Source organism: Macaca mulatta, chromosome 13 (genome assembly GCF_049350105.2).
Source record: "Macaca mulatta isolate MMU2019108-1 chromosome 13, T2T-MMU8v2.0, whole genome shotgun sequence".
NCBI classification, from domain to species: Eukaryota; Metazoa; Chordata; class Mammalia; order Primates; family Cercopithecidae; genus Macaca; species Macaca mulatta.
The window spans coordinates 8,305,352-8,319,803 of NC_133418.1; positions in this window are offsets into that span (position 1 = coordinate 8,305,352).

Here is a 14,452-nt window from a genome sequence, read left to right on the forward strand (position 1 = left end):
TTTAGTAGTTTTCCTGGCAAATGTCCTATAACTGAGTGTGTGTGTGTGTGTGTGCGTGCGTGTGTGTGTGTACATATTCATGTATAAATCAGTTTGCTTTACAAGCAAGTAATAGTCAGGTCATTCTGCTGGGCAATTTACGCTCTAGGAAACCAGTGGGGCCTGTGTTACATGCGTGCTTTTTTACAGGTTACTCAGAACCATTTAGAAAATTACTATTGTGCTTCACAAAATGGCCCAGCAGCCTGAGGAATTAACCCTCTTCCCAATACGTCTAATTCACTTGTTCTTCAGGTAATTGGCACATTAGAGCTGATGCAGGTCCAGTGTCTATATAATAAAAACAGCTAATTTTTACTGAGTGCTTAGCATGTTCCTGGCACTCCAAATGAATTGGATACAGCCTCAATAAATCCTCACAACAACCCAGATGAGAGTTCCATTATTGTCCCCATTTTAACGGAAGAGTAAATTGAGACTCAGAGAGAAAAGTAATTTGCTCATGGTCACATAGCTTCTAGTGCCTGGCACTTAAGAGGCACTCAATGAGTGATGATTAATATTATTTTATAGTAGGAGGCACAATTGGGATTTCAGTCCAGGTCTAACACTCAATGAAGCCTTTGCACTTGGCCTCTATGTAGTCCTGCCTCATACAATTCATACTGTGCACAAAAAGGAGGCATGCCATGGCCAAGTGCTGCCAGTGGAAATCCCTGTCCTAAGGGAGGCATATTGTGTATGTCACACTTTCAGTAGCTCCCTGTCAGTTGGCATCATGTGGCACGTAAAGCAGAATGATTGAGATAGGAGTCTCCAAACTCAGGTAGGGTGCATGAAGTTTCCAGAAGTTCATCAATTCATTCAGTGTTAGTGCAACCTATGGCAAGGTTCATAGCTTGCAGATGTCATCCTTCCTAAAACTGATGTGCCGGAGAATGCTCTGTGGGCAAGGCTCCCTGCCAGCTCCAACTTTCTGCACCCCAGGTTTCTGCCAGACCAGATACTTCCCTCACCTGGGCCTGTCCTCTGCACAAAAGTAAGAGACACCCGCTCTGAAGAGTGCATCCAATGGGCACGGGGCTCGATGAGATGCCAATGCGTTTGTGAGCATTAGAAAACAGGTTTCCCTTTCTCAGAGCGAGTGGAGTGTGAGCTGGATTTTAGTCTCATCCATGGGCTCAGCCGTGTGCCCACAGGCACATCACTGCCTGCACAAATCTTAGAGGAGTGTATTGCCCAAGAAATAGAATCCCCTGGGCACCAAAGAGGCAGTTTCAAATACTGATTTCCAGGAAGCCTCAGAGTATGGAGTTTCCTGTAGTTCTTTTAGGAGGTTTGTGAGCAAAATCACTGGCTGCAGTGTGGGTTGATGAGATCACTGGGCTGCCATCGCAGCTCCCTGGGGCACGAGCTGCCTCCGGGACAGCCCCACAGAGAGAGCCCCACAGAGACACTAGCAGTACCGCAGGCTTCTCAGCTGAGATGACAGAGGGCACCTGCCAGGCCAGAAGGTTAACCACTCACTCTTCATTTCTAAACAAAGATTGTCAAGCATCTCTTAAAGTACAAAAATATAATTGCAGGCCAGACAACAATAGAGATTGAATAATAGACTCATAAAATTAATGGTCAGAAACTCCATAGCAGTATTTCAGCTCCACGTTTCTCTAGTCCCAGATTATAAACACCCTACATAAAAAAAAAAAAACAAAAACAAACAAACAAAAAAAAGATGCACTCAACATTCCAGCCACTCCTTAAGAACAGGGCAGCTTACTAATCCTGGGAAAGTCACACCTGGGGACAAAGTTTATTATTGGTTTAACCAAACTGAGAAAGTGTTGGTGTAGTCTGTCCACGGTGCTTTCTCGTCCCTTCAGCTACTTGAATGAGTATGATTTTCAGGTTAGTGTTAATGATATGACGTGAGTGCAGTTTTCCTGGGAGAGGCTGCCTTTTAAAATAGATTTCTGAGAATTAAAGAACTTCTGCAGCACCCTCTCCATTATATATATGAGTCAAATGTTGATATAAAGCAGTGTTGCCGCCAAAGACTACCACACACCCCGGGGATCTAGGGATGAATGAGTGAAAGAATGAATAAGCTTTTTTTTTTTTTTTTTTAAGAGAGAGTCTTGCTCTGTCACCCAGTACAGTGGCACAGTCTCGGCTCACTGCAACCTCCGCCTCCCGGATTCAAGTGATTCTCCTGCTTCAGCCTCCTGAGGAGCTGGGATTAGAGGGACGCACCACCACACCCGGCTAATTTTTGTATTTTTAGTAGAGACGGGGTTTCACCACGTTGGCCAGGCTGGTCTTGAACTCCTGACCTCAAGTCATCCACCTGCCTCGGCTTCCTAAAGTGCTAGGATTACAGGCATGGATAAACATTTTTAAAGTTCCATCTGTGTGTCATGCATGGCTTTAGAAGATAATAGTAATGTGAAAAGCTAATGTTTGTTGAGCACCCACCATATCCCAGACCTTGTTCTAAGAAGGGTTCATACCTTTGCTTATTGAATCTGCCATCCCCTTTTACAGAACAGGTAGCTGGCTCACCCTCACTCAGCCAGGACATAAAGGAGTCAGGGTGGGATGGAGCACCTGCCTTGAGGGGTACACTGCTCCCAGCTGCGAGGGAGGACCGGCCCACCACACACTCCCCCTCCTTTGGCAGAACACTCTTATTCCACATCTTGGAGATCTGGTTCCCATCTAAACCCATAGGCTGTACCTAGGACTCTGCTGTTGAAATTGAAGGATGCCTCAGCTAGACAGGAGGAATGAGTTCAGGAGATCCATTGTACAGCATGGGGACTACACTTCATAACAACGTGTTATATACTTGAAAATTGCTAAGACAGTAGATTCTAAGTATCCTCACAACACACACAAAATAAGTAAATGACAAGTAACACATAGGTTCAATAGCTTGATTTAGCCATCCCACAACGTATACGTGTATCAAAGCATCATGCTGTGTGCCGTAAACATAGACATTTTTCTCAATCAAAACATAATTTAAAATAAAGTAAAACAAAATAGTCCAACTCTAGAAACCACAAAACAAAGCCAACACTACTAAAAAGACAAAGAATGTAGTTAAGTCTTATTTTCTGCTTAATCAAGAGAAAGATCAATAAGATCTAGTAACTTCATGAAGAGAGAGAAAAGAAAAAGACTAACAAATTTAGAGAAGTTTCTTGAAAAAGAAAGGGTGCGATATCTTTTTTCCTCTTCATCCTCAGCCTTAGTTGAAAATTAAGTGAAGTATCAAGGCAGTGTACATACTCTAATGCCAAGTGAGTAACCAGAACCTCGCTGTGCACTACGGTAACCACATGTGACTGCTGAGCATCTGAATTGTGGCTAATCTAATTTGAAGACTTAGTGCTCAAAAAAATGTTAAATATCTAATTTCCTGTTTTTATATTGATAGCACATTGAAATGACAATATTTTTTCTTGTTTTGGATTAAGTACAATATATTATTTTAAAAAAATTAAAAATCGAATGATGCTGGTCTTTTCAAATTTGAAAGGAGAAATTAGATCAATGGGTTGGGTTTTCTCAATGTTCTTTTTTTTTTTTCTTTTTTCAGATGCAGGGTTTTACTTTGTCTTGCAGGCTGGAGCGCAGAGGTGTGATCAGCTCACGGCAGCCTCGAGCTCTTGGGGCTCAAGCGATCCTTCCACCTCAGTCTCCCATAGCTGGGATTACAGGCACGCACCACCATACCTGGCTGTCATATTTTAAAAGACTACATTGCTGGCTGAGTGCAGTGGCTCACACCTGCAATCTCAGCACTTTTGGAGGTTGAGGCAGGAGGATCACTTGAGCCCAGGAGTTGGAGGCTACAGTGAACTGTGATCACTGCACTCCAGCCTGGGTGACAGAGCCAGACCCTGTCTCTAAAAAATAAAATAAAATATGAGAAGTAAAAAGGATAAAAAAACAAACAAACAAACAAAAAAACCCTGCACTCATCCACAATTCCATCACTGGAAATATCCACTTTAATGTTTGAATATGTATCTCCTAGTATGTAGGTTTCGTTGTTTGCTTTTTAACCAGAGGGCAGTCATACTATACATACTACTTTTTTTTTTCTTTTAGAGGCAGGGTTTCACAGTGTAGTCCGGGCTGGAGTGCAGTGGTCATTCACAGGCATGATCACAGTGGCCTACAGCCTGCAACTCCTGGGCTCAAGCAATCTTCCTTTCTCAGCCTCTCCAGCAGCTGGAATTACAGGCACATGCTACTGTGCCTGGCTCTCATATACTACTTTTTAGCCAACTTTTTTTTTTCACTTAATAATATAGGCCCGGCACAGTGGCTCACACCTGTAATCCCAGCACCTTGGGAGGCCAAGGTAGGTAGATCTCGGGGTCAGGAGATTGAGGACATCCTGGCAAACATGGTGAAACCCCGTCTCTACTAAAAATACACAAAAATTAGCCAGGCGTGGTGGCGGGTGCCTGTAGTCCCAGCTACTTGGGAGGCTGATGCAGGAGAATGGCATGAACCCGGGAGGTAGAGCTTGCAGTGAGCCGAGGTCGTGCCACTGCATTCCAGCCTGGGCAACAGAGCAAGACTCTGTCTCAAAATAAATAAATAAAATAATAATAATAATAATAATAATATAAAGGGCCCATCTTTATATTTCAAAAGAAATATGTTGTCAGGATTTTACATGACTGCATACTATTTCATTGGACTAATATGGTACAATTTGCTCAAGCCACTCTCTATCTTTGGAAATTTAGCTTATTTCCACATTTTTGCTATGATGAAACACATTATGACAAATATCTTTGCACATACACCCATCAGGAGAAATATCTAGTTTTTAAGGCTTTTGACAGCTACTACAAGAGATTACCCACAGGAAAGTTTGTACTAACATGTATTCATATAAGCCTTGTATAAAAATACGGATTTTCCAACACTAATACCAGCATTAAAATTTCACCAATATTATTGTATTTCAATGTGTAGCTTTGGTTTACTAATAAAGTAAAATTTTTCTTCCCAACTGCTTATTAGGCATCTGTATTTTTTTCTGAATTTATTTGATGGAACTCCTTATGTATGAAGGATAGTAAGCTGTCATTATATATCGAAGTATTTTTCCAGGTTTGCTGTTCATCTTTTTATGTTTTTATGGCATTTTCGACACAGTCAAAGCTATCCTTATTTTCATTTATACTTTATTTATTTAGTATCAGGCTTACAAAAACCTTCCCCATCCCAAGATCATTTAATCTTTACCTGAGTTTTTCCCTAGCAATTTTACGGCTTTCTTATCTCACATGATGATCCTTTTAGAATTTACTTTGGTTTAATACACTAGGTTTGCATCTAGTTTTTACTCTCCTCGCCACCACCCATAGCAGTTAGACAGCATCTCAGTATCATTTACTGTATCGTTATCCAATCATTCATTTATTCAGCAAACAGTTTATCTAAGGCCCACGATGAGCAGGCATTGTTCTAGGTCCTTGGGATACAAGAAGGAACTTTCATTCTAATGGAAACAGCAGATAATGGCAACTAAATATATATGGTAGATGCAGCTGAATGCAGTGAACAGGGAGAGGATGGCTATTTTATGCAGGGTGGCCAGGGAAGCTCTCTCTGAAATGGTGGCATTGGGCACAGACCTAAAGGGAGTGAGAGGTGACCTGTGCGTCTGAGGACGAGCTCCAAGGTGCTAGGCCGTGACATAGGAGTGTTCAAGAAATGATGAAGAAACTGCTCTACCAGAGCAGTACCACAAATAAGGGAGAGAGCGCTAGAACAGTTCAGAGGGGTGACAGGAGCCAGCTCACGTAGCCCCTGATAGATCACGGAGAAGGCCTTGGATTTTGCACTGGGTGAGGGTAGTGGATTGTATTTCCCAAAGACGACCACGGCGGTGCGCGTCAGCTCTCTTGCAATGTGACATTGTCATGCCTCCCTCAGGAGGTGGAACCTATCCCTCATCCTCGTTGAGTCTGAGCAGGCCTGGTGACTGCTTTGGTCAACAGAAGATGGCATAAAGGCTGCTGTGTATTTTAGGAGCAACTCCTAACTGGTATGGCAGCTTCAGCTTCCTGCCTCTTAGAAACCGATCACAACGCGAAAAGTGCAACCACTAAAAGACTGCCATTCTGTGAGAAGCCCAAGGCACAGGGAGAGCCCTGGAGAATGAGATGCCACGTGAAGAGAGATGGCATCCAAGGAGCTGCAAGGCACCACACATGAGAGTGGAAGGGGATCCTTCTGCTCAGCCAGCCCAGACAAGCAAAGACCCAGATTCATGACCCATGACATCTTGAGCAAGTTCAGAAGGTTGTTTTGAGCCACCATGGTTTAGGGTAGTTGGTTATGCAGCAAGGGGCAACTGGAACAGTGAAGTAGGGACCCACAGGAGAGTTCTGAGCAATCATATATTTTGACTTAAGTGTTATAAGAATTCCTCTGGCTCCGTGCTGAGAACAGAGTGAAGGAGGGAGAGTGTGGAAAGAAGAAGATTACTTTGGAGAGCAGAGGAGAGATCATAGGGTCCAGGACCAGGGAGGTGGAGGCTAAAGTGGTAAGAAGCGATTCAATTCTGGATGATTTCAAAGAACACAGAGATGGGATTTGCTGATGGATTAGCTATGGGTTGTGGAGGAAAGAAGCTAAGGATGGCTTCAAGGTCCTAGGCTGACACTGGAAGAACGAAGGGGCTTTGTGGGGATGTGAGAAAACTGGGGGAGGAACAGGGCTGGAGTCAGAGAAATGAGCAACTCTGTTTTGGACATGTTAAGATGTGAGGTTGAACACACATTCAAAAGGAGAGACTAAGTGTTGTGGGAGAGCTGGGTCTGTAGTCGGGAAAAAGTCAGGGCTGGGAGATGTAAGTTTGGGCATCGTTGGTGTTTCATTGGTCACAGTGGACCAGATCATCCGGGAGCGAATGCAAATAAAGCAGGGGCATCCGGGGACTGAGGCGCTTCACCAGCCGGAGATGTGGGAGAGGTGGAGAAGGTACCCAAAAGGGAGACTGAGAAGGTGCGGCCAGTGAGGTAGGAAGAGAGGAAGAGAATGATGATCTGGGAGGCAGAGGAGGAAGGTTTCCAGAAGGAAGGAGTGAATGTGTCAAATCAGTAGAAGAATCAAGTCAAAGGAAGACTGACAATTCTCACTATGACTGTCATCATTCTTGAAATGACTGATTCAAAAAGGGGCTTTTCCCATATTCTAAATGGGCACATGTGGGAGTGTGTGTGCACGTTCACACTTTCCCTTCTCCCCCATTGATCTGTTTATCCATTTGGAGCTATGTGACCACAGAAGCTTTTGTATCTGACAAAACAAGTATCACACTTTCTCTTTTTCTCATCTTTGTTTTGAAAGTATCCTGGTTATTCTTATCTAAAATTAATTTGAAATTTGACATTTGAATGTTATCAAGTCCTCTCCCTCCCCAAATGCAGTGGAATTTTAATTTAATCTTTTAAAATAAAAATTAGTTTGTTGAAAGTTGATATTGAGTTTTCTACTTGGTATATGTTGCCATTTATGTATGTTTTACATCGCTAAGTAGATTTTATAGATTCTTTTTATATAGGTCTTGTGGTGTTTCCTCTTAAATTCTTTTCTAGGTATTTACATTTTGATGCCTTTTATGAATTGTATCCCATTTCCCCATTACATTTTCTTACTGGCCTTTTTTTCTGCCATAAGGAATCTATTTATATACAAAGAATTCTATTATTTTGTATTATTTTACAGCTGATACAAACAGATTGCAACACCTTTAATATTTTCACCGCGTGAGATCTCACATGTATGAAGTTACACAACCAATGTATAAGGCTGTCCTACTCTCTGCTTGTAAAATCATTCCTAGTTTGGAGAATGGGATTTAATATATCAGGATTTCATGGTGTTTCCCAAAAAACTTCATGATTTCCAGGTGCTCTGGGAATGACTGTAGCCACACATCTCAGAATGTCCCAGATATTCCCAATTTCAAAGATTTTTCCCTTTGTTAACCCATGAGTCAGACCATATGTCCTTTGATCTCTGCTTCAGAAAATGTTGTCATGGTATTTAGAAATAGGGACAGCCAGGCAAAGTTGTAACACGTGGGGTGTTTTTCCTCTGAGCCCCTAGCTTTCCTCTCAGTATTCTCCCTGGTTATGTGCTTCTGGTGCGTGCATGTGTGCATGTGCACACGTGCGTACACACACACACACACACACACACAGGCATCCTGGAGGAAAGGGATTTTATTCAAATACAACCACATGAACTGCCTGTACAGCCTAGACTCAGGATCTCCCTGAGGGAGCTGGCATGGGAGGTTTCAGAGCTGGGCAGACTGGACGAGGACCCCTCTTCTGTGTTTACTGAGGGTCACTTAGCCTCTTTGAGCCTCTGTTCTCCATAGGTGAAAGGAGTGTATCATATCTGCCTTGCAGCGGTGTTGTGGGACTCAGAGAGAATGTCCGTAACATCCATGCCCAGTGTAGAGTAGGAGCTGGGAAGTAATACCCACTACTGTGATTTTGTGAGGTGTTCCAGATAACTGCTCAGGTCTTTAAGAAAATTCCTTGGGCTTTATACTCCACTCCTAGCTGTGGAAGCAAAGCAACCAGAATGAGAATGCAGGAAGCATGGGGTGGCCATCTGCCAGTTCTCCCTTTTGTATGCCTATCTCTGCAAACAAACCCACCAACGGCTAGATTGCCCATGATAACAAGCCAGCCTCCACTCAGAGCTCACTGTGCAATGACTGTGTGGAAGACGTTTGTGATTTTTTTTGCTGTCACCACCAACTATCTACCCTTCCTGTTACCACCGCAGTCTTCCTTCGGGGGATGCCTCACTACGCATAGATGTGGGAGATAGGCCGAAAGTCTAATGGAGGGTCTACCTTTCCCCAAGGGGCAGGCGAGTGATCTAAACAGGGGTCATCACTCTCTTCCCTCTCTCTGGGATTTTAAATAAGTGACATCCCAATATGGGGACAATTGAGGTCATATCTGTCACTGTGGCAGCCACATCATGTGGCCCAGGCTGTTGCCACGTTTCCATTCCTGTGGTTCTTGATGGTTTTCTTACCTTTGCTTGCCGCTCTATTTTAAGTCAGTCAGCCCCCAGTATTGTTCCGCCAGATTGACATTTTGTTCAGCATAGCCTGATTCGGTTTCTGTCTTTTGCAACAGGAGCACTGTCTGATACAACCACAATCCAAGAGGAAAATAGAAAAAGGGAGCTCATACCACTTCAAAAGATTTCTCTTTACTGTGGTCATCATCCAGGGCTTGGGAGAAAGTGAAATCTTAAAAGATACCAGTATGCCAGGCGCAGTGGCTGACGCCTGTAATCCCAGCACTTTGGGAAGCTGAGGGGGGTGCATCACCTGGGGTCAGGAGCTCGAGACCAGCCTGGCCAATATGGTGAAACCCAGTCTCTACTAAAAATACAAAAATGAGCCGGGCGTGATGGTGGGTGTCTGTAATCCCAGCTCTTCAGGAGGCTGAGGCAGGAAAATCACTTGAACCCAGCAGGCGGAGGTTGCAGTGAGCTGAGATCGTGCCACTGTACTCCAGCCTGGGTAACAGAGCAAGACTCTGTCTCAAAAAAAAAAAAAAAAAAAAAAAAAAAGTGTCCCACTAAATGGGACACAACGACTGAGTTACAGTTATGCACCATCCCATTAGAGAGGATCTGGGGGTAGAATGCCTTTCTGTTTGCCAATTTATCATCAAAGGGGCGAGAGGCTGAAGAGGCGGAAGGGGAGTGGTGAATATCAACTTATGCAACCACCACTCAAACACAAACTCTTTGCATCCTTTTAGGAGAACTTGAAACAATTTCAATTTTCAATTTTCAGCTGCTAATACTTACTGAGCCCTTTCAATGTGCCAGGCACTCTTCTAAGCACTTTGAATGTATCAGGATGGGGAAAAGTAAAAGCCCTATTTGCCCTTTCTCTCTTCTTTATCCGTGGTCTGCACATTGCTCCTTGGCCCTGAGAAAGCTGCCACAAAGCGTTTTACTAGTTATCTGATTGTCATTCTATTTAACATGTCCCCTGGTCTGCTGGCTGATGGTAGTTTAAGCAGGATCTAATTGGTAACATATTGCCAATTGAATTAAGTGCCATATGATAGAGATTTAAACCATGGTAATTTTTCCATAAAGAAAAAATCTGTCAACAGGCTATAGTCAAGGAACAGCAATAAATCAAATTGTCATGTTTATTAGTTATTGCAGGAGTCTAGTTGTCTTGTATTCATTATAACCCCCCATTTTTAGCGCAGATAAAAGCTATAAAGAGGAATACCTGTGCAAGACGCTTTTTAATAGGTTTATATTTGTACACAAACACCTGCTTGTATTTTAATGATGAGAACAATGGTGCCATTTCACTTTGAAAGGAGCATGTATTTTTGGCTGTTTTCTGGATGAAGAACAATGTTTTTAGTTTTTGGCAAAGCTATGTTTTAAAACATTGAGAATCAACTCACTAATAACCAAAAAAAAAAAAAGGCAAATGAAAGCAGAAATGAGATATGACTTGTTTGTCAGACTTGGAAATACTAAAAGAACAGATAGGATGATTGCACTAAAGGATTTCTAGAACAGTCATTGTAATTTAACTTGTAATATTCAAAAACTGGAAATCAACTACATTTTCATATATGGGAACGGTTGTACAAATTATGGAACATCAGTTCCAGAGGGTGCAAATGGGTCATTTGAAAGAACAAGTTAAATCATACCTAATGGCATGTCATTAAGAACCAACATTATTTATACTTTTCCTTTCCATTTAACTTGCCTTTACCGAAGGTGGATTTCAACACGTTTTCCTTACATGACTCGGAAATAATATAACAGCATTTTACATATGTAGACTCATTGAGCCCTCATAAAACCCTGTGAACTCTGTAGGACAGGACATTATAGGACACTTCACAGAAAAAGACGTGGAAGTGCAGAAGAGAAAATTTATTTATGGAAGGGTCCATAGCTGTCAACCTTGATAGGCAGGACGTCAGACTACGGGTCCTTCCTCTGAGTAGTGGTGTAGAAAAGATGGTCGGAATTTGGAAACCAGCATCCAGCTCCTCACCATGCCTTCAGCTTTCACTGTGACTTTGAACTTGTTTCTTAAACTCTGAAACTGGACATCCTCACTGGTCACGTTTTGTTACTACTTGCTTTGTATTCTGAGTGTGACACGTGGGGGATTTGGACACAGGATCTGGAGATGGCCAGATCCCAATGCTGCTATTTCCCAGCTCTGCACTCTTAGGCTACCTACCAGTCTCTCCTCTAAAATAAGCATAATCGCAATGGCTCAGATACAATAACGAAATGTGTGTAAAATGCCGAGCGCCATGTCTCACACCTGAGAGGCACTGAACGCATATGATGTACTATCATTTGGATGTCACCGTCCCATGTGCCTATTTCCTGGTTTGCTGTACAAGATGTGTATGAGTACATGTGATTGAGCCCCCAGAGCTCCAGAGCAGGTTCCTCTCACAAGCAGGCCTCGTAGGGAGGGGTGTTCTGTGCTTTTCCTCTTTCCTGCTCACTACTTGTCTGTAGCTGCAGTGTAAGGACTGTAATGTCACTGCTCTGGCCTTAAGTGTCACCTCCCAAACCCATTTTACACACACCATCTCCCACCTTCCACCTTTCCCAAACTTTTACCATGTCCCTTCGAGTTTGATGGCTTAATTGTACAAAAGATAGTGATGATGATAATGATGATGATGACAATGATAACAGCTGTTAATACCAATGATAATAGCTGCTAATACTTACTGAGCCCTTTCAATGTGCCAGGCACTCTTCTAAGCACTTTGAATGTATTAGCTTATTTAATTCTTACTTAAGAGGAAGGACTACTGTCTACTATTGTACTTGTGTTACAGATGTGGGAACTCTGATGCAGAGATGTATAGTGACTTGCCCAAAACCATCATGTTAGAGTGGGGATTTAAACCTCGAAATCTAGAAAATAAGCAATGTATATATTTTTCTATTTTCTGAATGCAAATCAAATATAAATATGCATAACACAACTAAACACTAAGTGAAGTCACGCCTAGAACAAGGGAATAGCAGTTGACAGAAACACAACCAAAACTAAGAATACTGAATATCTGTATTACTTTCACTGCAATCATTTCACTTCAACAGTGAGTTGGGACAGCCCTAGGTAAAAAGGCTCTCTTGTAGTTAGAATATTCTTAAATTCTGCACCAAGGAACACATACTTTTAATAATGGCAGAGACAATATTTTTGGAGGATTATTTAGTTTGCACGATCAACATTCAAAGAATGAGTTTACCACCACTTTGTTATTGTAAACACTTGGATTTTAGCTACCTGAATGATCCCCCCTTTGAATAAAAGGAATATGAAATGCATGTGTAGACATTATTTCATTTTTATATTTGTGAGACTTGAATAGCAAGGAAATCACATATTAGGAAAAAAAAAACCCTTCGTCTTACAATTAGTTCTCTTTGGTTTCAAAATTCTGGTCACTGTGTATATTGCATTATACCATATGTGTGTGTATATGTATATACACACGTAAACACACATACACACAATGTAATGTGTATAAATACATGATGTGTGTATTCACACACACATACATAAATACACACATATACAATGTTCCATCCAAGGAATACAAAGATAGTGCTGTTAGTCCCTAACAGTGAGGAGGTCATTATTCCAAGTCATTTCTGCAGGAGTGACGGTGGCCTTAGGTGGAACCGCCCATGCTCTCTCCTTGTGAGCTCACTCACTGGGGCCGTTGACTGGGGTCCAGTCTGTGGCCATGTCATGGTTTCTTTTTCTGAGGTTATAGCTAATGGGCCACATGAGGTTAAAACACACTTTTCATAAGGCCCCAGCCAGCATCATACATGTGTGTATGAGCATGTTCATACCCAGGTTATGTCTTCTTTATGTGCACCCTCCACCACACACACACACGTACACACATGCACACACACACACTCTCACGGCTTCAGCGACCGACTTTGGTCACATCCCATCTCTTCCTTTTCAATCCCTCTGACTGTTCACCAGGGCCTGGACCATCTCGGTGAGGCTGACCAAGAATGCTCCCCACTGCCCTGCCCAGTGGAGCATGGGCACAGCTACTTGAAGTGCCACCCTTCGGGGCACAAAGTGGGGGCTACCTCTCTTCCACGCAAGGCATCCCAGAGGGCCCACATGCTCTCCAGTTTGATCTTACCTCTCAGCTCCCGTTCCTTTTCTTTCTCTCCCCAGTAAATCATTGAACGTCTTTCTTCTGAGGCTGAGCGTGGAGCTGTCTTCTCGCTGGCGAGCTTTCTGAATGGCACTTTCTGTACAAACAGGAAGAGCATGTGTGGTCACAACCCAAGTGTGCAGGTGTTGATAGAGGATGTGAAAGTGTGGAGGCGAGTGACTAAACCAGATACCCACCCGGCCAACTCTCACTTGTGGCAGGGCCTGGTCCAGAAGGCTGGAAGCAGGAACCTGGACTCACTCTGGGGAGACCAATTGACAAAAGTAGAGGACGGTGGCCATGGAGGCCAAGGGAGAAGGCCCTTTGACTCCACTGCTTTCTAACCCTATGCAGACCCCATAAAAGAATCCCAGGAACATTTTGGAATCTCTTAGATATATGATTACCGGGAATGTTGATTTCAATGGGCTGCTTAACTTGTCCAAAGCTCTGCTGGTTTACTGGGCTGTCTGGGCATCTAAGAGATCAGGACCAAAGGCTCATCCTGCCTCAGGACTGTGACAAGTCTCCCAGACCTTTCTAGAACAAAGCCACACCAGGAAAGAAGAGTCTCAGGTGAGGAATCAGATGTCCCAAGGCCGCTCTACATGACCTACGTGACGGGTGTTACCTCCTCGTCTCCCAATCAGTCAACCCGCAGGAGCTGGGCTTCCTGCCCCACATCCGTCCCTCTCCCCATTCATGCCTGCAATTATTTTCACTAATGACACCAGGGATTCGCCAATGGATGCTTTTTCAGTTCCTGTCTTATTTGCCTCCCCTGCAGTGTTTGACTTCCCTGTAGTGTTGACCATTTCTTTCCTCCCAGAACTTCTGCCTGGGCCGCCATGACTCCATACTCTCCTGGTTTTTGCCAGGTGGTCTCTCACACTGGCAGGTTTCCATTCTTTGGTCTTAATTTTCACCCTCCCACGAGCTCCACTCTCCGCCTTGTGGTTCCTGTTCTCCATGGGTGGCCTCTCCTCAACTCCAGATGCAACTTGCCAAGCCCACATCCATAGCGTCACACGTTTCTGCTGTTCTCCTGGAACATCCCCCAGCACCTCCTGATGGAATGGCCGCAGTGAAACCCTGCTCTGTCCTCTGCCCCCCTCATTGCTTACCATGTGGCCTGTGAACTCCCTCCTGCCTGGTCCCGGCTT